The sequence below is a fragment of the Microcaecilia unicolor genome, chromosome 4 (genome assembly GCF_901765095.1).
Source record: "Microcaecilia unicolor chromosome 4, aMicUni1.1, whole genome shotgun sequence".
NCBI lineage: Eukaryota > Metazoa > Chordata > Amphibia > Gymnophiona > Siphonopidae > Microcaecilia > Microcaecilia unicolor.
Genome location: NC_044034.1, coordinates 194684380 through 194710235, shown reverse-complemented (window position 1 = coordinate 194710235; position 25856 = coordinate 194684380). Strand labels below are relative to the sequence as shown.

General features: G+C 49.2%; 1 protein-coding gene across 1 annotated transcript in view; it reads right to left on the bottom strand.

Moving 5' to 3' along the window:
- The window catches only part of GTF2H1 (general transcription factor IIH subunit 1), a 1055813-nt gene that overhangs the window by 815770 nt on the left and 214187 nt on the right, over nucleotides 1–25856 (bottom strand). The window lies entirely within an intron of this gene.

Here is a 25856-nt window from a genome sequence, read left to right as displayed (position 1 = left end):
TCGGAGGAGATTCCGGGGGTGAGAGTCGGGGGAGAAACAATTAAGGCCTTATCCTTTGCAGATGACCTCCTGATTATCACGACTCAGCCACAGGCTGCATTGGGAAAATTGTTGGATATGATTCAAGAGTTCGGGAGACTCTGCTCTCCCCTGCTTCTGCTCTTGCCCCCCTCTCAATTCGTATATTCCGACTTGCTCTGGTCCTGCTGCTCCGCTGTCTTCTGCCCCAACTCGTCCCAGCTTATCTGTTCCAGCTTGTTCCTGACCTTCTGTCCAGCCTGTCCCAGTCTGCTCCAGCTGTTCCGGCTTGCTTCAACGTTCCAGCTTGTTCCAGTCTCTCTGTTCCAGCCCTGCTACGCCGCTGTCTTGTGCTCCAACTTGTTCCAGTCCATCTCTTCCAGCTCGTTCCAGGCCGCCCGTCCCAGCTCGTTCAAGTCCATCTACTACAGCTTGTTCCATGTGGTCCAGTCTGCCTGATCCAGACTCTCCAATCCATCTGCTCCAGCGTGCTCCAGCGTGTTCCAGTCCGCCGATCCAGCTTACCCCCTGCTTGTTCCAGTCCACTGGCTCCAGTGTGTTCCAGCCTGCTTGAGTCCGTCTATTTCAACTTGTTCCAGTTCATCTGCTCCAGCATGTTCCAACTTGTTGTTCCAGCTTGTTCAAGCCTGCCCCAGCTTATTCCAGTCCGTCCATCCCAGCCTACCCAGCTTGTTCCAGCCTGCTCCAACTTGTTCCAGTCTGTCCACTCCAGCCCGACTGTTCCAACTTGTTCTAGCCCATCCGTTCCTGCATGACCCGCTTGTGCCAGTCTGTCTGTTCCAGCGTGTTCCAATCCATCCATCTCAGCGTATCCTGTTACTCTGTTGTCTTCTGGTCCAGCTCGTCACAGTCCATCTGTTCCTGCCTGCCCCAGCTTGTTCCAGCCTGTCCGTCTGCTCATCCTGACACAGTCCATCTGTTCTTGCTTGCTCCAGCTTGTTCCGGCTTGCTCCTGTCCATCTATCCCAGCTTGTTCCTGACCGCTTGTTCTAGCTGCTACCTGCCTGCCTGCGAGCCTCTCAGCCATTGACTTACCTACCTGCCTGCTAGCTTGTCAGCCATTGACTTACCTACTCGCCAGTCCAAAACCCAGCTTTCCAGCTCTATCTATCTGCTTAACCTCAGTCACTACATAGTCGCCTGTTACACCTCAGTCTCTACTTATGGCCCCTGTCCACGTTCTCTTCCTTGCCCTGTCCCTTCCTAATCTTCTTTCCCCCCCCCACTCCCACTGTCTACCACTAGAACTCGCTGCCCTCCCGCCCTGCCCGCCACGGCAATACCCTATTCACCCTCATCCCCCACCACCTCACCATCCCTCTTGTCCCCCGCCTCCTTCCTAGCTCTTAACCTTCAACACTTCCTTCCTGCCATTAACCCATCCCCATTCCTCCTAAGTACACCTCGTCTTCGTCGCCTTCGCCGCCCGACCTCCCCCACCCTCCTCCGCATTCTCTTGGCTCCTCCTCCTGCTATCCGCGGGAGACATTAACCCTAATCCAGGTCCCCCTCACCTGTCCCCATCTTATCCATGCAAACGATTCCGGGATGTCTCCAATCTCGTCTTTATTCCCCTCCTCCCCCCCTCTTCCCTCCCCTTCTCATGCGCCTTGTGGAATGCCCACTCAGTCTGTAACAAACTGCCCTTCACCCATGATCTCTTCATCGCTCGCCCTAACCGAAACCGTGGTGGAGGCGTTGGGCTACTACTCTCGCCCTCCTGTAGTTTCCAACCCCTCCCCCTACCGCAGTCTCACTGCTTCTCATCCTTTGAAGCCCACTCCATCCGGCTATTCTACCCGCTGCCACTCAGAGTCGCAGTCATCTACCGCCCCCGATAAATCCTTCTCTTCCTTCCTCACCGACTTTGATGCTTGGCTTTCCGTCTTTCTTGAACCCTCATCTCCGTCCCTCATTCTCGGAGACTTTAACATACACGCTGATGACCCATCCGACCCTAATGCTTCTAAGTTCCTCACCCTAACATCCTCCTTCAACCTCCAGCTGTGCTCCACCACCCCCACTCACTGTGACGGCCATTGTCTTGACCTCATCCTCTCCTCCTCCGGCTCACCCTCCAATTTCCACGCTTCTGCTCTCCCTCTCTCCGATCATCACCTGATCACTTTCACACATCTTCACCCCCCCTTCCCCCGTCCAACTTTAACCACCACCTCCAGGAATCTCCAGGCTATTGACCCCCCCACTTTATCCTCTAGTATCTCTAATCTCCTCCCCTCCATCATGTCCTCCGAGACTGTAGACAAAGCGGTCTCCGCTTACAATGCCGCTCTCTCCTCTGCTTTGGACACCCTTGCTCCATCCACCTCCCGTCCCACAAAGCGTACTAATCCCCAGCCTTGGCTGACCCTTTGCATCCGTTACCTTCGCTCCTGCACCCGATCCGCTGAACGCCTCTGGAGGAAATCTCGTACCCATTCAGACTTCCTTCACTACAAGTTCATGCTATCCTCCTTCCATTCCTCCCTATTCCTTGCAAAACAGGACTATTACACCCAAATGACCAATTCTCTCAGCTCCAACCCTCGTCGTCTCTTCACCACCCTTAACTCCCTCCTCAAAGTGCCCCCCGCTCCCACTCCCCCTTCACTCTTGCCTCAATCACTGGCTGACTACTTCTGCGACAAGGTGCAAAAGATCAACCTTGAGTTCACTACCAAGCCACCACCTCCTCTTCAGCCTGTAGCCCCATCCAACAACCAACCAACCATGGCCTCCTTCTCCTCCTTTCCTGAGATCACAGAGGATGAAACCTCCCGCATTCTTTCCTCCTCGAAATGCACCACCTGTTCCTCCGATCCCATCCCCACCAACCTACTTAACACCATCTCCCATACTGTCACCCCCTCCATCTGTCACATCCTTAACCTTTCTCTCTCCACTGCAACTGTCCCTGACACCTTCAAGCATGCCGTAGTCACACCTCTCCTAAAAAACCCATCACTTGATCCTACCTGCCCCTCCAACTACCGCCCCATCTCTCTCCTACTCTTCCTCTCCAAAATACTTGAGCGCGCCGTTCACAGTCGCTGCCTTGATTTTCTCTCCTCTCATGCCATCCTCGATCCACTCAATCCGGTTTTCGCTCTCTACACTCGACAGAAACAGCACTCTCAAGTCTGCAACGACCTGCTCCTCGCCAAATCCAGAGGCCACTATTCCATCCTCATCCTCCTCGATCTATCCGCTGCATTTGACACTGTCAATCATGATTTACTTCTTGCCACACTGTCCTCTTTTGGGTTCCAAGGCTCTGTCCTCTCCTGGCTCTCCTCATCTCTCCCACCGCACCTTCAGGGTACACTCTCATGGATCTTCCTCCACTCCCATCCCACTATCTGTTGGAGTTCCCCAGGGATCTGTCCTTGGACCCCTTCTCTTCTCAATCTACACCTCTTTCCTAGGCTCACTGATCTCATCTCATGGTTTTCAGTATCATCTTTATGCTGATGATACCCAGCTATATCTCTCCACACCAGACATCACTGCGGAGACCCAGGCCAAGGTATCAGCCTGCTTATCCGACATTGCTGCCTGGATGTCCAACCGCCACCTGAAGCTGAACATGTCCAAAACCGAGCTCCTCGTCTTTCCACCTAAACCCACTTCTCCTCTTCCTCCATTCTCTATCTCAGTTGATAACACCCTCATCCTCCCCGTCCCATCTGCCCGCAACCTCGGAGTCATCTTCGACTCCTCCCTCTCCTTCTCTGCACATATCCAACAGACTGCCAAGACCTGTCGCTTCTTCCTCTTCAACATCAGCAAAATTCGCCCTTTCCTCTCTGAGCACACCACACGAACTCGCGTCCACGCTCTCATTACCTCTCGCCTGGACTACTGCAACTTACTCCTCACCGGCCTCTCATTTAGCCATCTATCCCCCCTTCAATCCGTTCAGAACACTGCCGCACGTCTTATATTCCGCCAGAACAGATATACTCATATCACCCCTCTCCTCAAGTCACTTCACTGGCTTCCGATCAGATACCGCATACAATTCAAGCTTCTCCTCTTTACCTATAAATGCACCCAGTCTGTGGCTCCTCACTACCTCTCTATCCTCATCTCCCCCTATGTTCCCGCCCGTAACCTCCGCTCTCAGGACAAATCCCTCCTTTCAGTACCCTTCTCCACCACTGCCAACTCCAGGCTCCGCTCATTCTGCCGTGCCTCACCCTATGCCTGGAACACTCTTCCTTAACCCCTACGCCAAGCCCCCTCCCTACCCATCTTCAAATTTCTGCTTAAAACTCACCTCTTCAATGCTGCTTTCGGCACCTAACCTTTCGAGAAATATAGTATGCCCTATCAGATTGACTCTACACTTGTCTTTTAGATTGTACACTTGTCTTTAGATTGTAAGCTCCTTGAGCAGGGACTGTCCTTCCATGTTAAATTGTACAGCGCTGTGTAACCCTAGTAGCGCTTTAGAAATGTTAAGTAGTAGTAGTAGTAGTATCAGGTTTTACTCTAAATGTGCATAAATCTATAGGCCTCAGGGTTTTTCCTACCACAAAGGGCACATGGGAATCGGGCACCCCTCTATCCTGGGCAGAAAATAAAATTAGATACCTTGGCACATGTATAACCCAGGATACGTCAAGATTATATTATGAGAATGTAACTCCTTTGATGGAAATGACATGTCATAAGCTGAGACTATGGACAGATTACCCCCTGTCCTTACTGGGTAGAATAGCTTTGTACAACATTCTGCTGGTGCCGAAATGGATTTACACTTTTCAGACATTGCCACTCTTCCTCAGACCAGAAGACGAGAAGAAATTGAATAAACATCTACAAAGCTTCCTATGGAGGAGGAAAAGGGCCCGACTCTCTGTTAATAACTTGTGCGTTCCGGTGGAGCATGGAGGGTTGGGTTTGCTGAGCATTCGCTACCTTACAATAGCTAGTGGCATGCGTCATATATCAGACTGGTTTCGAGCCACTTCAAACTTTTCAGCTACCTCAATAGAAACAACTCTTACTCGGAACACTCATTTCAGTTGTTTGCTTCATGTGGGAGGCGGGCCACTCCCTCCCATACTGACTGATTCACACATTTTACCTACAGCAAAGGCAACATGGAGATGGATCTGTCGCCACCACCAGTTTTCAGCGCGAACGACTCCATTTATGTCAATTTGTGGTAACCCTAAGTTCCCCCCAGGAAACCTTTATCCTGCGTTCCTTAGATGGCAGAGACATGGGCTAATCTATTTAGTTCACGTTCTAACAGAGGAGGGTCAGATGCGAACGTTTGAGGAGCTACGAAAACAATTTAAGTTGTTGCCCTCTGATCGTTTCCATTATTACCAGCTGCAACACTATGTTTGGAGCATTCCTTGGGTAACTCTAACTGAAGATGTTCAGGAGGAATTGTCCTCCGCCTTCTCCTTGCAAGCACAAACGAAAGTTCCAATGCGGATGCATCACAGACACATTAGAGACTCAGTACAGGAACCTAATTTTACAGCATTGGCGGCAAGTTGGAGAGAGGAGTTGGCAGCGTCCGTGTGAAGGTCAACTCTTCAAGACTTTGTTCTGCGCATCAAAAGCTCCTCTATGCTGGTGTCATATCAAGAGATGGACTATAAATTTGCAATGCGGATGCATATGCCGCCTCGACGGGCATTCTATGTGGGAGTGTCCCCGGATGGTGCATGTCCTAAATGTTTGGCCCCGGGTGTCTCCTTGGGTCATATGTTTTGGTCCTGTCCGAAGATAATAGCCTTTTGGACTGCTCTTTTACATTACATATCTGAACTGTGGCACTCTACTTGGAGGCGTACCCCCCCTCCTATTGTTTGGACACCAGTCTTTGATAGGCCCTCTACCAGCAGGGTTTAAGGGATTCGTGCGCCGATCCACAATAGCAGCTAAATCAGTCATTTTGAAAGAATGGATTTCATCCAAAAAGCCTACAGTCCAACAATGGCACAGCAAAATGATTGAATTTATGAAGTTTGAGTGGAGAGTGACTGGGTCTGATCCGAAATTCCCAGAATCTGCTTTTTTCCGGGTTTGGACTCCATTTTGGCAAACCCTTACCCCGGCGGGGAAAGGACATCTCATGAACATGTGAAATCCCGTGTTGGACCTAGAGTATTTAGTGGTAATCGTTTATCTTCGTTCCCGGGGGTGGGGTGGGAGTTTGGGAAAAAGGGAATTGTAAGTAACATAGTAACATAGTAGATGACGGCACAAAAAGACCTGCATGGTCCATCCAGTCTGCCCAACAAGATAAACTCATATGTGTATACCTTCCCTAGATTTGTACCTGCCTTTTTCAGGGCACAGACCGTACAAGTCTGCCCAGCAGTATTTCCCGCCTCCCACCCACCAGTCCCGCCTCCCATCACCGGCTCTAGCACAGACCGTATAAGTCTGCCCTCCACTATCCTCGCCTCCCAACCACCAACCTCTCTTCCCCCACCTGCTCCGCCAAGTATGTCTGTACATTTGGGTGAGTCTGTAGATATATGGAAGTTACAGGAATTTACAGGTCATGTTGTATTAGCTGATGTGTGCTCTTAATCCTGTACCCTGTTTTTGCTGTACCATGTTTACTTTGTTGCTATTGCTTGCACGACTCACAATAAACAGAAATTGAAATAAAAAAAATAAAGTGGTCGGACCACGGAGCGGGTGTCCATTTTGTGTCCGTTAGTATAAGGTTTGAATTGGAATCGAATTTATGTGTGACGATGTCTAGTGTGTGTCCTTTGATGTGAGTTGGCTGCGTATCTGTCCTGTGAAGATACCATAGTTGTAGGAATTCTTCGCATTCTTGGGTGCTTGTTGAGTTGGAATCTTCAAGGTGTAGATTGATATCTCCTATAATGATAAGATTTGTGGTGGAGACACAAGTGTTCGAGATGAAGTCCATGAATTGTGTTTGGGAGTCTTGCCAATTGCCTGGTGGTCTGTAGAGCAGGACTGCGTTAAGGTGTTCCTGCAAATTAGGATAGTTAATTCTACCCGAGGCAATTTCAAGTTGTGGCAGAATGGATTCGGCTGTAACTGTGATGGTAAACTCGGATTTGTATATTATGGCTATTCCTCCTCCCCTTTTTCCGTTTCTTGTCCAGTGGGTGATTTTGTATCCTGGTGGACAAAGCTCTAAGGTTATCGGGTCTTTGAGGTCGTGAATCCAGGATTCAGTGATGAATAGGAGGTCGAAATTGTCTGCGGTAATCCAATCTGTTATAGTCTGTGTTTTATTTACTGTTGATCTGGCATTTATGTGTCCTATTTGGATTGGTCGGTAAGGTTCAGTTTGGGACGCGGTTGTGTTTATTATTTGTCTTCTTTCTTGGAATCTGGTTCTATTGTGTCCTTTCTTCCCTTTCTGTTGGTTATTTCTGGATGTATTTGTTTTTCCTTTTAGCTGGTTGTTATTCTTTTGGACTGATGACCTGTAGTTAGGTTGTTTGTATGGTTTATGTGCTGCGGGTAAATTGTTGTTTATGTTGGGAGTAGTCCATGTGTGGTAGATTAGAGGGAGGAAGTAAATTATCATGAGCAATATGTTGATATTCATGTTGGTTGTATTTGGTGATGGTTGATAGTGTCTGGTGGTGTTAGTGAATGGAATTTTGTGTGAATATCAAGCAGTATCAACCTTAAGCATGTGTGAGCATATATAAGCATATGTTAGCATGTATTGAGCAAATTTATGTGGACATCAAGCAATGTCAATATTAAGCATGTGTAATCAAATATAGCATATATTAATCAGTTTTGTGTAAACATCAAGCAGTATCAAGTTTATGTTAAACAACTTTGTGTGGACATCAAACAGTATCAATATTAAGCATGTGTAAGCAGATATAAGCATATATATAAGCATATATTAAATCGATATAGTGAGACCATCATGCAATATCAGCATTAAGCATATATTAATGCTGGGCAGACTGGATGGACCGTGCAGGTCTTTTTCTGCCGTCATCTACTATGTTACTATTAAGCAACTTTGTGTGAACATCAAGCAGTTTCAACATTAGGCAGTGTCAGCATCCAGTAGTATGAGCAGTTAAGCACTATGTAAATGTAGTGGAGGAGTGGCCTAGTGGTTAGGGTGGTGGACTTTGGTCCTGGGGAACTGAGGAACTGAGTTCTATTCCCGGCACAGGCAGCTCCTTGTGACTCTGGGCAAGTCACTTAACCCTCCATTGCCTGCCGCATTGAGCCTGCCATGAGTGGGAAAGCGCGGGGTACAAATGTAACAAAAATAAATAAAAAAATATCGGATGAGTGTAAACAGTCTGAACTATAAGTCCTACGTGAGTGCAGTATCAAGCATTATCAGATGAGTGTGAGACATTGTATTATTGTGCGGAGAGAGTTTTTCAGGTAAAGGATATGCTTGCAGGTATATACTTGCAGTTTGTTTTATTCCGTGTTGTGTGCCATGTGTCTTCCTTGTCGGTGTGTGTGATAGCGGCGGTCCTCGTATTTGGATGGTTTAGGGCCCTTTCAGCAACCGTGGCGGTGGCTCGGTGCCAAAAATATTCGCTTGCAGCAGCAGTTTCTAATCGGGTTCGTCTCCAGATGATCGATCGTCTCTCAAGCCCTACCCTCCGCCGGATCTCCACTCGGATCGAGCAGTAGGCAGTTGCTCCTCGTCTGTGCTGCGGCGCACTAGTCCTCTCGTCTGGTGATCTGTCTCCAATCGTGTGGTCGGCTCGTTAACGAATGCCGCGTGATCTAATTCGGCCGATGACGATGGCGTCACGTTCAAGCGCCGTCGCCCTTGCTGGGTGGCCGCCCGAGGCCTCGATGTGTGGTTATGGCTCACCTCTGTTCTCTCCCCGTCGTCGGACGTTTCAACTCTCCCCAAGTTGCAGTTCGGAGGGCCGTAGCAGCCTAGGCGCATGGCCTGATCCGGTTGCCGATGGAGCCTCGTCTGGGCGTTGATTTCCTCGCTGGTGGTGGTTGCCTGAAGCCTTGATGTGCGGCTACAGCTCACCCCGCTCTCTCTCCTATGCTGGATGTTCCGAGCGTGCTCAAGTCATGGCTCAGACCATCAACCCTGAAGCGGAGTCTGGTCCGGTCACCGATAGCGCCGCGTCCAGGCGCTGGCGCTCTTCTCCGAGTGCTCACCCGTAGCCCCGATGTGCTGCTACGGCTTTCTCCTGCTCTCTCTACGTCGCCGGACACTCCAACGCTCCGCCAGAAGCGCCTCAGAGGGCTATTTCAGTTCTGGCTCGTGGTCTGGTCCAGTCGCTGATGGCGCCTCTTCCAGGCGCTGGAGCTCTCATTTGGGTGGTCGCTTGGTTTGGGTGGCCGCCCGAAGCCTTGATGTGCGGCTACAGTTCAACCCAGTTCTCTCCCCTTTGCTGGACGCTCCGAACGCTCCCTAAGTCGCGGTTCGGCGGGCTATATCAGCCCAGGAGTGTCTCAGGGTCTGGAGGAGCCAAGGGCTGCTTCCAACAAGGAGGCTATTACGACCCTAGCTGCACTCGTGGCATACCGCATCAATGCCTGCTGAGTGGATGAGAAGCCTGCAGCCTTTGCAAAAAAAAGAAAAAAAAGGCAGGGTTCCATGGACGTCTGCAACCTACTGCGAATCGATTTCCAAAAGGCCCTTATTTTCACACATGCCCACCAAACGTGCCCCACTGTGCCTCTGACACCACAGCCTCTCCAGCACAGACCCGATGACGCGGGATATATGCGCAGAAGGCGCTCAGGTATCAGATACCATCCAAACAGCACCTTTACTGCATTTTCCTTAAAGGGCACGTGAGAAGATACCCTCGCCACTGCCCGCTCTATCCTCTCCCACTCAGCCATTTTGTGCTCTCTCCCAGCTATAGTAACTCCAGAGATATCTGGGCTTGATCTCACCCTGGAGGCAAAAGGTTCCATAACCATGACAAACAGTAGTGGGGACAAAGGACAACCCTATTGAGTACTGCTATGCAAAGTAAACATTTCAGAGTTCCCCCCGTTAACTCTCACACATGCTTTTGGCGAATCATAAAAAGCTTAAATCCTATCCTGAAGGCCTCCATCACCTTGTACATATATGGCCAATGGACCTGTCGAAGGCCTTTTCAGCATCCAGACTAAGGAAACACAAAGGCCTCCAATCTCTCTTAGCCAAGTACATTAAATCAACTATGCACCGTGTGTTATCCACTGCCTTTCTATAGGGGACAAAGCCTACTTGATCAGGATGAATAATTGCTGGAAGTAATGGTGCCAGGCGGTTGGCCAGTACCTTAGCTAATATTTTTACATAAGCATTTAAAACAGAAATAAGACGATAAGAGCCTCATTCCGTATGATCTTTATCTGGCCTAGGCAAAACCACTATCCACGCCTCCAGCTTAGAGAGGGGCAAAGACTCTCCCTTCCCAACCTGGTTGAACAAATCCGCCAAAAGTGGAGCCAGTTCAAGGGCAAATTTCTTATAGAATTTATTGGGAAATCCATCCAGCCCCGGGGACTTACAGGTAGGCAAGTGTTGGATGGCCTTTTATATCTCCACTGGGGTCACTGGTTTGTCCAGGGTTGCCCGCTGCTGAAATGTCAAAGAAGAGAGGTCGCTCTCTGCCAAATAATCAACAATAGACTCCGAAGAAGGGCTAATCTCCTGCACGTACAAAGATTGGTAAAATTCCCCAAAACACCTGCGTATACTCTCTGATGTAAATAGCATACCACCCCTCCTATCATGGACACGGGTTACCGCACGGTCTAGCTTTTGCCTACGTAGCCTCATAGCGAGGAGATGTCCTGCCTTGTTAGTAAACTTTAGTTCTCGATTGCAGCAAGCTTAAATGCTCCGAGTAAATAGAGTCTAGCTGGAGTCTCAACCCGCGCAATTCTTCCAGAACTGCTGGGGAGCAACCAATGGACCTCTCAACCAACACAATGTCAAGAAAAATGCAATCAATACAAGAGTAAGAATTGTGCACTGGCGAGTAGTATGTGTAGTCTCGTTCCCTCGCATGATTCAACCTCCACACATCCAACACACCCAAAGAATAGGCTAATGATCCTAGGGCTAGTGAATCCTTATTTTCCAGCTGATGAGTGACTCCGGACCGATCTAGGGCCAGATTCATTACTGCATTGAAATCGCCCCCCCAAGATCAAAGAACCCTGAACAAATGTAGCAAAAGCATTCTTCACTCTGGTGTAAAAGGCCACCTGATGGTCATTTGGTGCATATATTGATGCCAAGGTTAGATCCACGTGATCTAAAACAGTATGCAACAACAACAACAAAAAAAACGCCCTCCTGGGTCTCGCTTAATCTTCACTATTTGAGCTGCTACCGATGCGTGAAACACCACCACCACTCCACGTTTTTTGGAACCCTCAACAGAGGCGGCAAAAAATGCTTTTGGATAACTAGGGTTGAAGAGGTATTTTTCATGCACCCGGCGAAGATGTGTCTCCTGCAAAAGAACTATATGCAGCTTTAACTGCAATAACTCCTTAAAAAGCTTCTGAGGCATGTTCAAGCCCTTAACATTACAAAATATAATCTTTAAGTCAGCACTCATTTCTGGGTATTAGTACAAAATATTCCTATAACTCACAAATAGAACCAAGTCACTTCATTAGTATGAGCCTCCCGATCCAAACATTGTTCCAAACCCAAACCCCCCACCCAACCCCTAACCAGAGCCCCGCCCACCCATCCCACCCTTACCCCCAACACGAACACCAGCCAGAGGTCACATATCCCCTAAGTGGGAAACGAGGAAGTAACCCACCATGACCCAGGCAACCCAGCCCCACAACCCTCCCGCCTCCCCGCACCCCCTCCCACTACCACCAGCTTAAATTTCTCCCCTGCCCCTTACCCTTGCTCACACATCCACAATCCACTCATCCCCTTCTATTTCCCCACCCTGCCGCTTGCAACGTACAAGCATATCATTCAACACTCCAATCCCCATTCTCCCCATTACAAATACCTATTATAGGCCACAGTGCTAGAAGTAACAGGCTAAACTCTGAACTTATAACAACATTTGTAAGGCCTTCCCAGCAAACCGTCGTTTACCACAATTTTGTCCAACGACCCTCTAAACGTCCACACAGGCAGTGCACCCTTAAGTGACAGATCCCTCTGATCTTCCTCGAACTTAATCAGGTCTCTTCTGCCACAACTCTTCTTTTCGGGTTACTCTGTTTGGCTGTTTCAGGGACCCGCTGCAATCTTTGCATCTTTGCTTTAGTGGCTGGCGCCAGTGGCTCCGGGGGGGGGGGGGGGGGGGGGGGGGGGGGGGGTTACTTGAGGCCACCAGCCCTGATACATGCAGGGATTCCCAAGCCTCTGGCAACGACTGAACTCTATACTTGGTTCCCTTCAGCGCATAGCTCAATGAAAACGGGAAGCCCCATCTGTATGGCTTACGCTCTTTAATCAAAATGTCCAAGGTCGGCCTCATCTGGCGGCGCTGTTGCAAAGTATACTGTGAGAGGTCCTGGTACACATATTCTGGCTCCACCATACTCCAGGTCCTGCGCCTTCTGGGCCCGGTTGAGTATCTGCTCTTTGACCTCATATTTATGGAACCGGGTGACTATATCCTGTGGCCTGTTCTCCTGCCGCTGGCCAAGGGCTCTGTGCGGTCTGTCCAGGTCGATCGCCGCCGCCGCTTCCGCCTCGGAGCCCATCAAGGCTGAACACAGAGCTTTCACTATCAGTGGGACGTCCTCGGATTCCCCACCTTTGGGAACCCCCCGAAACCTGAGGTTATTCCTTCTGCCCCTAATCTCTAAGTCATCCAGCTTGTACGCCAGGTCCACATTTTTCTTTTCCAGCGCTTGGATTTGTGCCTCGTGCGAGCACAGGGATTCAGCGTGCTCATCAAGCTTTAACTCTGCGTCCTCCACCCTGCCCCATAGCTCCCGGAGATCAGTGCTCAACACCTCCAGAATCTCCTCCTTGGACGCTTTAATATCATCCTGGATTCTGGATAGAAGTTGTCGGAGCTCGCTGGAAATACCTTTTTTGGTGGGGGGGCTGTCGTGATTCCGCCAGGGATAGTGCAGAGTCTGAGTCGGAAGGTGAGGCCCGCGCCAGGGACTCGTGGTGCTTAGAGGTCCTACTCGTCCTGCCGCCCGCCTCTCCGCGTCTTTATTCCGCACTGTAGACGCTTTGCTCATGTTGGCTAATAATTCAGTGAGTAAAGTCGCTGCTTTTAACGGCTGCAAAGAAGCCGATGACCACCGATTATAGCTTTTTACGGGTGCAGGGAGCAGGAGCCAGAGAGCTAGGCTACCATCTTGGATGGTGACGTCACTTCCTCCCATCCAAACCTTTTTAAAACCCCGCTAAGCTTTTACTACATTCCAGAGTTTAATTACATGTTGAGTGAAGAAAGCGAGGTTACTAACCTGTAGCAGGTATTCTCAGAGGACAGCAGGCTGATTGTTCTCACGATTGAGTGACGTCCACCGGCAGCCCCAGGATCGGAAGATCTTCCTAGCAACAAAGTTTGCTAGCTCTCACGTGCACATACATGAACCGCGCTTGCGCGACCGTCTTCCCACCCGTAGCGCGAGCGTGCTCCCCAGTCCAGTGAAAAGCAAAAAACAAGGGAAGACAACTCCAAAGGGGAGGTGGGCGGGTTTGTGAGAACAATCAACCTGCTATCATCGGAGAATACCTGCTACAGGTTAGTAACTTCGCTTTCTCCGAGGACAAGCAGGCTGCTTGTTCTCATGATTGGGGTATCCCTAGCCCCCAGGCTCACTCAAAACAACAAACATTGGTCAACTGGGCCTCGCAACGGCGAGGACATAATTGAGATTGACCTAAATAGAAACAACTAAATGAGAGTGCAGCCTGGAACAGAATAAAAATGGGCCTAGGGGGATGGAGTTGGATTCTATACCCCAAACAGATTCTGCAGCACTGAGTGCCCGAACCGTCGCGTCGGGTATCCTGCTGTAGGCAGTAATGAAATGTAAATGCGTGGACAGATGACCACGTCGCAGCCTTGCAAATCTCTTCAATAGTGGCTGTCTTCAAGTGGGCCACTGACGCTGCCAAGGCTCTAACACTATGAGATGTGAGTCAGCCCAGCCTGGGCATAAGTGAAGGAAATGCAATCTGCTAGCCAATTTGAGATGGTGCATTTCGCGACAGCCACTCCCCTTCTGTTGGGATCGAAAGAAACAAACAATTGAGCGCACTTGTCTGTGTGGGCTTGTCCGCTTCAGACAGAAGGCCAATGCTCTCTTGCAGTCCAATATGTGCAACTGACGTTCAGCAGGGCAGGTATGAGGACGGGGAAAGAATGTTGGCAAGACAATTGACTGGTTAAGATGGAACTCCAACACCACCTTTGGCAAGAACTTAGGGTGAGTGCAGAGGACTACTCTATGATATGATGAAATTTGGTATAAGGAGCATGAGCTACCAAGGCTTGAAGCTCACTGACTCTACGAACTGAAGTGAATGCCACCAAGAAAATGACCTTCCAGGTCAAGTACTTCAGATGGCAAGAATTCAGTGGCTCAAAAGGAGGTTTCATCAGCTGGGTGAGAACGATGTTGAGATCCCATGACACTGTAGGAGGTTTGACAGGGGGCTTTGACAAAAGCAAACCTCTCATGAAGTGAACAACTAAAGGCTGTCCCGAGATAGACTTACCCTCTACACGATAATGAAAAGCACTAATTGCGCTAAGATGAACTCTTACAGAGTTGGTCTTAAGACCAGCCTCAGACAAGTGCAGAAGGTATTCAAGCAGGGCCTGTGTAGGACAAGAATGAGGATCTAGGGCCCGGCTGTCACACCAGACGGCAAACCTCTTCCATTTGAAAGCATAACACCTCTTCGTGGAATCTTTCCTGGAAGCAAGACTCGGGAGACACCCTCAGAAAAACCCAAGGAGGCGAAGTCTACGCTCTCAACATCCAGGCCGTGAGAGCCAGAGACTGGAGGTTGGGATCCAGAAGCGCCCCCTCGTTCTGCGTAATGAGGGTTGGGAAACACTCCAATCTCCACGGTTCTTCGGAGGACAACTCCAGAAGAAGAGGGAACTAGATCTGAGGCTTCCAGAATGGAGCGATCAGAATCATGGTTCCATGATCCTGCTTGAGTTTCAGCAAAGTCTTCCCTACCAAGAGTATGGGAGGATACGCATTCAGGAGGCCGTTCCCCCAGTGAAGGAGAAAAGTATCCGACGCTAGTCTGCCGTGGGCCTGAAGTCTGGAACAGAACTGAGGGACCTTGTGATTGGTCTGAGTGGCAAAAAGATCTACCAAGGGGGTGCCCCACGCTGGAAAGATCTTGCATACTACTCTCGAGTTGAGAGACCACTCGTGAGGTTGCATAATCCTGCTCAACCTGTCGGCCAGACTGTTGTTTACGCCTGTCAGATACTTGGCTTGGAGAAACATGCCATATTGGCGGGCCCAAAGCCACATCCTGACGAGATCCTTTGCCCCCCCTGCTTGTTGATGTAATACATGGCAACCTGATTGTCTGTCTGAATTTGGAAATTTGGTTGGATAGCCGATGTCTGAAAGCCTTTAGCGCGTTCCAGACCGCTCGCAACTTCAGGAGGTTGATCTGAAAACCTGTCTCCTGGAGGCACCAACATCCTTGGGTGTGAAGCCCATTGACATGAGCCCCCCACCCCAGGAGAGACGCATCCGTAGTCAGCACTTTTTGCTGCTGAGGAATTTGAAAGGGACGTCCCAAAGTCAAATTGGAGCGAACTGTCCACCAATGCAGGGATTTGACAAAAACTGTGGACAACCGGATCACGTCTTCTAGATCCCCCGCGGCTTGGTACCACTGGGAAGCTAGGGTCCTTTGAGCAGATCTCATGTGAAGATGGGCCATGGGAGTTACATGAACTGTGGAGACCATGTGGCCCAGCAATCTCAACATCTGCCAAGCTGTGATCTGCCGAGACGCTCGTACCCAAGAGACCAGGGACAGAAGATTGTCTGTCCTCGCTTCAGGGAGGTAGGCATGAGCAGTCTGGGAGTCTAGCAGAGATCCTATGAATTCTAGTTTTTGCACTGGAAGAAGGTGGGACTTTGGATAATTTATCACAAACCCCAGTAGCTCCAGGAGTTGAATAGTCAGCTGCATGGACTGTAGAGCTCCTGCCTCCGAGGTGTTCTTCACCAGCCAATCGTCGAGATAAGGGAACACATGCACTCCCAGTCTGCGCAAAGAGGCCGCCACTACTGCCAGGCATTTCGTGAACACTCTGGGCGCAGAGGCGAGACCAAAGGGTAGCACACAGTACTGAAAATGTCGTGTACAGAATCGAAGATACTGCCTGTGAGCCGGTAGTATCGGGATGTGAGTATACGCATCCTTTAAGTACAGAGAGCATAGCCAATCGTTTTTCTGAATCATGGGAAGAAGGGTTCCCAGGGAAAGCATCTTGAACTTTTCTCGGACCAGATATTTGTTCAGGGCCCTTACGTCTAGGATGGGACGCATCCCCCGTTTTCTTTCCACAAGAAAGTACCTGGAATAGAATCCCAGCCCTTCCTGCCCCGGTGGCACAGGCTCGACCGCACTGGCGCTGAGAACGGCGGAGAGTTCCTCTGCAAGTACCTGCTTGTGCTGGAAGCTGAAGGACTGAGCTCTCGGTGGACAATTCAGAGGTTTTGTGATCAAATTGAGGGAGTATCCTAGCCGGACTATTTGGAGAACATACCGGTCGGAGGTTACAAGATGCCACCGTTGGTGAAAAAACTTTAACCTCCCTCCTACCGGCAGATCGTCCGGCATGGACACTTTTATCTTGGCTATGCTCGCCTGGAGCCAGTCAAAAGCCCGTCCCTTGCTTTTGTTGGGGAGGTGCAGGGGCCTGAGGAGGCGCACGCTGTTGACGGGAACGAGCGTGCTGGGGCTTAGCCTGAGCAGGCTGGCGGGCAGGTGGATTGTACCTACGCTTATTATAAGCGTAGGAAGCATTCCTCCTGCCCCCATAAAAACGTCTACCTGTTGAGGTAGATGCTGAAGGCGTCCGGTGGGAGAGCTTGTCGAATGTGGTTTCCGCTGGTGGAGCTGTTCTACCACTGGTTCGACCCGCTCACCAAAAATATTATCTGCCCGGCAAGGCGCATCCGCAATCCGCTGGCGGACTCTATTCTCCAAGTCAGAGGCATGCAGCCATGAGAGTCTGTGCATCACTATACCTTGAGCAGCGGCCCTGGATGCAACATCAAAAGTGTCGTAAACACTCCTGGACAGGAATTTGCGACACGCCTTCAGCTGCCTGACCACCTCCTGAAAAGGCTTGGCCTGTTCCGATGGGAGCTTATCAACCAAGTCCGTCAGCTGCCTCACATTGTTCCACATGTGGATGCTCGTTTAGAGCTGGTAAGATTGAATCTTGGACACGAGCATAGCAGAATGGTAGGCCTTCCTCCCAAAAGAGTCCAGAGTCCTAGACTCCCGCCCCAGGGGCGCAGAGGCGTAATCCCTAGTACTCTAGACTTTCTTGAGAGCCAGATCCACAACTCCAGAGTCATGAGGCAACTGGGTCTTCATCAACTCCGGGTCCCCGTGGATCCGATACTGGGACTCAAACTTTTTGGGAATAGTGGGATTACTTAAGGGTTTCGTCCAGTTCGCCATCAATGTCTGCTTCAGGACATTACTACTACTACTACTATTAAACATTTCTATAGCGCTACTAGACTTACGCAGAGAACAGTGGACGACTCCTTAGGTGGCGAAGGATAGTCCAGGACCTCTAACATCTCAGCCCTGGGCTCATCCTCAGTAATCACTGGGAAGGGAATGGCCGTAGACATTTCCCAGACAAATGACGAGAAAGACAGACTCTCAGGAGGAGACGGCTTTCTCTCCGGCGAAGTAGTGGGATCAGAAGGAAGACCACAAATTTCCTCGTCAGAGAAATATCTGGGGTCTTCCTCTGCCTCCCACGAGGCCTCACCTTCGGTATCGGACACAAGTTCACGAACTTCAGTCCGAAGCCGAGCCCATCTCAACACCGAGGAACTAGGTCCCCTATGGCGGTGCCGAGAAGACTCCTGTGCTGCCGGCGAAAAAGCTCCCTCCAGCGATGTCGACAGACAGTCAACCTGGGTGGCAGCAGACGCCGATGCCGCAAGTGGTACCGGCGTCGCAGTCCTCACCACGGGCGGGGAGCCAACTGCCGCATCTCTCGACGGTACCGGAGCAGGTGGTCACAGCAGCCCTTCCAGGATCTCCGGAAGTATGGCTCTGAGGCGCTCGTCCAGGGCGGCTGTCGAGCAAGGCAGTGGGGCCGGTACCGGTGACGAAGTCAGAACCTGCCTGGGGCACGGAGGAGATACCGGGCTGTCCGGAGCAGAGCGGTATGGAGGTATGGAGGGTGAACGGTCCTCCCGGCATCGACACTTCGCGGGTACCGAATCTCTCGGTGTCCCGGAGCTTTTGGTACCGTGACAGGAAGGTGACCGATGACGGTGCTTCTTCGCCTTCGCTTGAAGCATGTCAGCTGTACCTCCCGGTACCGAAGAGGAAGACATGGAATCCCGAGGAGACGTCTCATCGGGGCCGGGCCCAAAGGTGGTCGGTCCCAGGGAGCCTGCAGCGCAGGAGCCCTCGAAGCAGGTGGAGACCCACTCAATGGCTCACTGCTACCAGCGTGGGATCTCTGGACAGCCATCACCTGCACTCCGGACGTCGATGCAACCTCCGATGCCGACATCGATACCGGCGATGACCTCGGTATCGCTGGCTCCATCGACGTCGAAGGACCGGATGAGGCTCCGAACAGAATGTTCCACTGAGCCAATCTCACCGCCTGGGTCCTCTTCTTGAGCTGGAGGCACAAAGTACAGGCGTTAGGGCGATGACCAGCCCTGAGACACTGAAGACACGAAACGTGCCTATCAGTGAGCAAGATCGTCCGGCTGCACCGTGTGCACTTCTTGAAGCCGCAGGCAGGCTTCGATGACATGGGCGGAAAAATCGCGCCGGCGAGGTCAAACGCGATGATGCCGGAAAAAAGGCACCAAAAAGAAGAAAACCCCGTACGGGCGGCAAAAAAGGCCGCTCGCGCCAAAGAAAGGAAACTTACAGGGAAAAACTCTATAAAGTAAAGGAAAAACACAAACTACTTTTTTTTTTTTAAAGAACACGAGAGAACTCGAAGAAAAGCTGAATTCGGCCAAAAAGACGCGGCGAAGAACGCAGCGCAGGCCTCTCTGGGACAGAGAACAACCGATACACAGCCGTTCCGAACCGCGGAAAAAGAGAGACTGGGGAGCACGCTCGCTCTACGGGCGGGAAGGCGGTTTGCACATGTGCACGCGAGAGCTAGCAAACTTTGTTGCTAGGAAGATCTTCCAATCCTGGGGCTGCCGTCGGACGTCACCCAATCATAAGAACAGGCAGCCTGCTTGTCCTCGGAGAAAAATTTTTCCGATTCATTTTAAATTTACTACTTTGTAGCTTCACTGCGTGTCTCCTAGTCCTAGTATTTTTGGAAAGAGTAAACAAGTGATTCACATCTACCCATTCTATTCCACTCATTATTTGATAGACCTCTATCATATCTCCCCTCAGCTGTCTTTTCTCAAAGCTGAAGAGCCCTAGCCACTTTAGCCTTTCCTCATAGGGAAGTTGTCCCATCCCCTTTATCATTTTCATCGTCCTTCTCTGTAGCTTTTCTAATTCCATTATATCCTTTTTGAGATGCGGTGACCAGAATTGTAAACAATATTCATGGTGTTGTCACACCATGGAGTGATACAAAATCATTATAACATCCTCATTTTTGTTTTCCATTCCTATCCTAATAAAACCTAACTTTTTATTTGTTTTCTTAGCCACTGCCGCCGCACACTGAGCAGAGGGTTTCAACGTATCATCAACGATGACACCTAGATCTCCTTCCTGGTCTGTGACTCCTAATGTGGAACCTTGCATTACATAACCATAATTCGGGTTCCTCTTTCCCACATGCATCACTTTGCACTTGCTCACATTAAACATCATCTGCCATTTAGATGCCCAGTCTCGTAAGGCCCTCTTGTAATTTTTCACAATCCTCTTGCAATTTAACAACTTTGAATAACTTTGTGTCATCAGCAAATTTAATTACCTCCCTAGATCATTTATAAATATGTTAAAAAGCAGCGGTCCCAGCACAGACCCCTGGGGAACCCCACTATCTACCCTTCTCCATCGAGAATGCTATTAACCCTACTCTCTGTTTTCTATCTTTTAACCAGTTTTTAATCCACAATAGTACACTACTTCATATCCCATGGCTCTCCAATTTTCTCTGGAGTCTTTCATAAGGTTTTTTTGTCAAATGCCTTTTGAAAATCTAGATAGAAAGATACAAAAAATATAATAGATTGGTGAGGCAAGATTTCTCTTCACTAAATCCATGTTTGCTTTGTCTCATTAATCCATGCTTTTGAATATGCTCTGTAATTTTGTTGTTTATAATAGTGTCTACCATTTTGCCTGGCATCAACATCAGGCTCTTATAATTTCCCAGATCGTCTCTGGAACCGAAAAAAAAAAAAAAAAAAGAAATTGGCGTTACATTGGCCACCCTCTAATCTTCCAGTAAAATGCTTGATTTTAAAGTTAAACTACATATTACTAACAATAGTTCTACAAGTTCATTTTTCAATTCTACCAGTACTCTTGGATAAATACCATCCAGTCCAGGAGATCTGCTACTCTTCAATTTGTCAAATTGCACCATTACATCTTCCAAGTTTACAGAGATTTCATTCAGTTTCTCTGACTCGTCAGCTATGAATACCATTTCCGGCACCGGTATCTCTCCCAAATATTCCTCGGTGAAGACCGAAGCAAATAATTTATTTAATCTCTCCGCTATGGCTTTGACTACCTAAAAAAATTTTTACTATGTGGTTTTGCCTCCAACGCAATCTTTTTTTCAAAGTTCCTCTTTGCCTTCCTTATCAGTGGCATTTGACTTGCCATTCCTTATGCTGTTTCTTATTATTGCAGTCGGTTCCTTCTTCCATTTTCTGAAGGATTTTCTTTTAGCTCTAATAGCTTCCTCCTCCTCATATTTAAACTATGCTGGCTATCGTTTGGTCTTCCTCCCTCCTTTTTTAATACATGGAATATATTTGGCCTGGGCTTCCAGGATGGTATTTTTATAAATTTTTGACCTTTGCAGCTGCTCCTCTAAGTTTTTTTTTCATCATTCTTCTCATTTTATTGTAGTCTCCTTTTTGAAAGTTAAATGCTAATATATTGAATTTCCTGTGTGCACTTAATCCAAAGCAGATGACAGTGATCATAATATGATCAGATTTGATATCAAGTGGCCCCAGCACCATTACCTCTTGCACCAGATCATGCGCTCCACTAAGGACTAGGGGCCAGATGCACTAAACTTTAACGAGCCAATAACGAGCCATTAACGAACAAGTAGTAAACCGTGGCATGCACTAAACAGTTTTTTCCGATGGCGGTAGCAGGTAACGAAAATGGAATACAAACGAGTAACTACCATTGTAATGTGGACAATTCGGGATGCACTAACCATACTGACAACTGCACCGACTCATTTACCGCAATATATTTAACGTGTGGTCAGAGTTGTCGGTAAGGCTGGAGCTGTCATACAGACACGTCATAACACGTCCTTGTGGGCGTCCTTGCCCCCCCACCCGAAGGTTGCCGCCGCTCCCCCCTGCATTAAAAAAAATTGTGATTTTAGGCAGCCCCGGCCCCCTACTTATGTCAGACGAGGGTGGGCCCTGGACGAAAGGAGGGACGTCCGAAGACTCTTCAGCGAAGAGGATCAGCTGTTCTTGCCGTCGCAGCGCCTTCACACAGAGGTGAGTGGCGCTGCGAGGGCCCGGTAAGACGGAGGGGGGGGGGCAGGTGCTGTTTAGAAAGAGAGAGGAAGGAAGGAAGGAAGGGAGGGGGAGGGAGGGGGGCCAGGGCTGCCTAAAATCACGATTTTTTTTAATGCAGGGGGGAGGCGAGGGCTGTCCTTAAAGGACGTCCACAGGCACTTTTTTTTATTTATAAGATTTATCAATTTCTTACAATTTGTTACAGAAAAACAGCATAATACAAACGTTAAAGAAATAGGTAATAAGAAAAATTATAAATGGTTCCTTAGACCTCAGATTGAGGGGGGTGTTACAGTTTAGTGGAGTTTTATACAGGCATCTCTCTATATAAAACGCACCTCCAACGTTCTAATGAAGCCTCTGTTAGCCAACATTCTAAAGTGAAGGGGGTGAGATCGCATTGTGTCTGCCCCGCCCACGCGTCAAACGTGATGACGTCGAGGGCGGAGCAATGACACTCAACCAATCGCAACGCTCGGCAGCGAAGCGTCAGGGAAGGAGGCGGCGCTCTCGACGTCTAGCCTTCCCTTCGCTGTGTTCCGCCTTCTTCTGACGTCAAGGATGACGTCAAAAGAAGGCGGAACACAGCGAAGGAAAACCTAGACGTCGGGAGCACCGCCTCCTTCCCTGACGCTTCGCTGCCACGGAGGTAAATTTAAAAACAAGAAAAAAAAAAAAAAAAAAAACCATGTTGGGGGGAGAGAAGAGGGTGGCCACTAAACAACAACAATGGGAGCGGGAGGGCAGGGGAGAAACGACAGCATGGATGCGAAGGGGGGAGGGGGGGAGAAGAGGGCGGCCCAGGCTGGGACATGGAAGAGAGAGAAGCATGGATGCAAGGGGGGGTCATGAAAGGGAGACAGGGGACTTGCTGCAAAAGGATGAATGGAGGCAGCAGGGGACAGAGGGGCATGGATTGGGATGGCAGGGCTCAGGAAGAGAGGGCAATTGCTGGAAAGGGATGAATGGAGGGGGCAGGGGACAGAGGAGCATGGATGGGCATGGATTGGGAGGGCAGGACTCAGGGACAGAGGGAAATTGCTGGATAGGGATGAATACAGGGGACAGATGGGCATGGATGGAAATGGATTGCAGGGCAGGCCTCAGGGAGAGAGGGCAATTGCTGAATAGGGAAAAATGGAGGGGCCAGGTGACAGATGAGCATGGATGGGCATGGATTCGAAGGGCAAGACTCAGGGAGACGGGAATTGCTGGATAGGGATGAATGGAGGGGACAGATGGCCATGGATGGATATGGATTGCAGGGCAGGCCTCAGGCAGAGAGGGGAAATGCTGGATAGGGAGAAATGGAGGGGCCAGGTGACAGATGAGCATGGATGGGCATGGATTCGAAGGGCAAGACTCAGGGAGACGGGAATTGCTGAATAGGGATGAATGGAGGGGACAGATGGCCATGGATGGATATGGATTGCAGGACAGGCCTCAGGCAGAGAGGGGAAATGCTGGATACGGAAAAATGGAGGGGCCAGGTGACAGATGAGCATCGATGGGCATGTATTGGAAGGGCAGGACTCAGGGAGAGGGGAATTGCTGGATAGGGATGAATGGAGGGCACAGATGGCCATGGATGCATATGGATTGCAGGGCAGGCCTCAGGCAGAGAGGGGAATTGCTGGATAGGGATGAATGGAGGGGCCAGGTGACAGAGGAGCATGGATTGGAAGGGCAGGACTCAGGGAAAGGGGAATTGCTGGATAGGGATGAATGGAGGGGACAGATGGCCATGGATGGATATGGATTGCAGGACAGGCCTCAGGCAGAGAGGGGAAATGCTGGATACGGAAAAATGGAGGGGCCAGGTGACAGATGAGCATGGATGGGCATGGATTGGAAGGGCAGGACTCAGGGAGAGGGGAATTGCTGGATAGGGATGAATGGAGGGGACAGATGGCCATGGATGGATATGGATTGCAGAGCAGGCCTCAGGCAGAGAGGGGAAATGTAGGATAGGGAAAAATGGAGGGGCCAGATGACAAAGGAGCATGGATGGGCATGGATTGGAAGGGCAAGACTCAGGGAGAGGGGAATTGCTGAATAGGGATGAATGGAGGGAACAGATGGCCATGGATGCATATGGATTGCAGGGCAGGCCTCAGGGAGACAGCGAAATTGCTGGATAGGGATGAATGGAGGGGCCAGGTGACAGAGGAGCATGGATTGGACTCACACTTTCACTCTGACTCTCAAACACTCACTCTCACATACACTCTCCCAAACATACACACTCCGAGGAAAACCTTGCTAGCGCCCGTTTCATTTGTGTCAGAAACGGGCCTTTTTTACTAGTATTAACATAAATATTAAATGCGGTTTGTGTGTATAATTTGTCACAATATCATTTAACTAGTTCTAGATTAAGCTGTTTCATGTCCAGAAAGGATTTTAGCTGTTCTGAGTCATAGAATACATACTTTATCCCACTAAACCTGACCAGGCATTTGCAAGGATAAACTAACAAAAAAGAACCACCCAATTTAAGAACATCCTGTTTCAATGCCAAAAATAATTTTCTACGTTCCTGCGTCACTTTAGTAACATCTGGAAATATCCATACTTTTGTTCCATAAAAAGGAACCTTTGAGAATTTAAAGTATAGTTTCAGTATTGCAATGAGATCTTGTTCAAATACCAACGAAACCAAAAGAGTGGCTCTTTGCGAAACTATTTTGATGGATTGTTCTAGAATTTCAGACAGATTGTTAAAGTCTATAACATCCAAACCTTCTTTCTTTTCCACTTAATCTTGTTGGAAGATAGTAAATCTTATTTATAGGAGGAATAAGTTCTTGAGGCATTTTCAAATTTTCTTGCAGGTATTTTTTAAATAACTCAATAGGTGTTTTATCAGGAATTTTAGGAAAATTCAATACTCGAAGGTTCAATCTTTTATTAAAGTTCTCAATCTGTTCAATTTTTCTATGCATTGTCAGAATATCTTTTATCACCGTCACTTTAAATTCTTGCAATTGATCCATATCTTTTTTTAAATCTTTCAATTGTGTGGTCAGGTCTTCTTTAACCGTTCCTAAGTTTTTTACCATGTCCTCAATTCTCAAAGAAAGTATTTACCTTGTCTGAGGCATTTTAAAGCGTGGAATCCATCTTGCTCAGCTTCAGCCAGATCCTCTCTAGATTAACCTCCGGGGTTGTTTCGGGTCCTTTAAACCCAAGGACCTCTCTCTCCTGGCTACTTTTCTGTGGCATGGGTCCTCCGTCTGCTGGCTCCTTATTCCCCTTATTGGGTTCTCGGATACCTGCACCCCTCACCGCTTCTGTAGCCGGGCACGGAGGGCCTCTAGAGTCAGGGGGCGGGGATAAAGATGTCTCCAAGTCCATCAGGGGCTCCGCTCCACCGGATGCCCCTGCAGCAGGCAACCCCGTCCCTTCATTCTGCGACGGGCGAGTCAGGAAGCGCTCCATGCTACCCTGGAGTGAAGAAGAGGAAGCTGCGGGCGACGGTGGAAGCCTCATGGCTCCCTTTCGTTTTGTGTGCGGCATCGGGAAAGAATAAAAAATGCTTCACTCTCGAGCAGTGGGGAGCGATCTCACCGACACGCTCACACTTCCGCCATCTTGGTAACGCCCCCAGGCACTTTTTTTTTTTAACGTACCGACACTTTACCGAAGGTATTCATGCATCCGACTTCTGAATACCACACCGAACATTTCTGAGGTGTTTTTTTAGTGCATTCTTCGTTTTTTCAAATTCGGTAAGAACTTTTATGTTTTAATTTCTTTTACGTTTGGTTGATGCATCTTGGCCTAGGTCTAGAATATTTCCTTCTCTTGTTGGCTCTTGTACCAGCTGCTCCATAAAGCAGTCCTTGATAATTGGGTGCTAACAATTATCAGTACTAACTGGCATTAATTAAAAATTACACACAGCTCAAAAAAGGGAGCACAACTACGGGAAGGACATGGCGCACTGTTATAGAATAAGGAGGATC